The sequence below is a fragment of the Myotis brandtii genome, unplaced genomic scaffold (genome assembly GCF_000412655.1).
Source record: "Myotis brandtii unplaced genomic scaffold, ASM41265v1 scaffold1236, whole genome shotgun sequence".
NCBI classification, from domain to species: domain Eukaryota; kingdom Metazoa; phylum Chordata; class Mammalia; order Chiroptera; family Vespertilionidae; genus Myotis; species Myotis brandtii.
In genome coordinates this window covers 72,796-73,526 of record NW_005354316.1, presented here as the reverse complement: position 1 = coordinate 73,526, position 731 = coordinate 72,796, and the positions used below count along the sequence as shown (strand labels likewise).

The following is a 731-nucleotide window of genomic DNA, read 5'->3' as shown; positions in this document are numbered from 1 at the left end:
GGCCCGGCCGCCCCCTGGAGCCCTGGGGATGGGGTGGGGGGAGTCCACTCGCCGGGGCCCCCACAGGACCCCCAGTGAGGCACAGTGTGGGGCCCGATCCCCGATCCCTGTGCCCACGGGAGGTGAAGGAGCTCTGGCGGCCCCCAAGGCTGCCCATGTCCCCACAATGACAGCAGGTGACCTGGGAGGGGGCTGCCCGGTGCCCCATCACCTGAGCCCCCACAACACTCAGCGCGCTCCCCCAGACCCAGCCAGAGGCTGTGCGGGGACCGGGTTGCAGTGGGAAGCCACAGGGGGCTGTGCCTGACCCCCAGGCCCCAACAGACCCTACTCAGGGGGCGGGGCGGGGCCAGCGATCAGAAAGCAGGTCCGGCCCCCCCTCAGCGAGGCTACAAACCCCCCGTCTGACAGCCACAGGTTCCAGCCACAAAGGCCATTCCCTAGTGGCCACAGTTTTAAAAAGAAAAGAAAAAGGAGCCATGGAAACGAATACTCGAAAAATATTTTATTGAACCCAATGCATGCAGAATGTCACCATTTCACCGCGTGGCTCCAGCCGCGTGTCCAGGGCTCACAGCCACGGTGGCTGGTGCCCCCCCCCCAGGCACAATCACAGACAGAGGGCTGGGCGCCGGCCTGGGGTCCCTCGTCAGGAAGCCTCTGCCCCCGACGCTGACCATGACGCCCCTCAGCACTCCAGTGCCCCTGGGACTGCGCAGCAGGGTCCCGCG

General features: G+C 66.6%; 1 protein-coding gene across 1 annotated transcript in view; it reads right to left on the bottom strand.

Annotated features, from left to right (window-relative positions):
• The window catches only part of SHANK2 (SH3 and multiple ankyrin repeat domains 2), a 22,457-nt gene that overhangs the window by 20,948 nt on the left and 778 nt on the right, over positions 1–731 (bottom strand). The window lies entirely within an intron of this gene.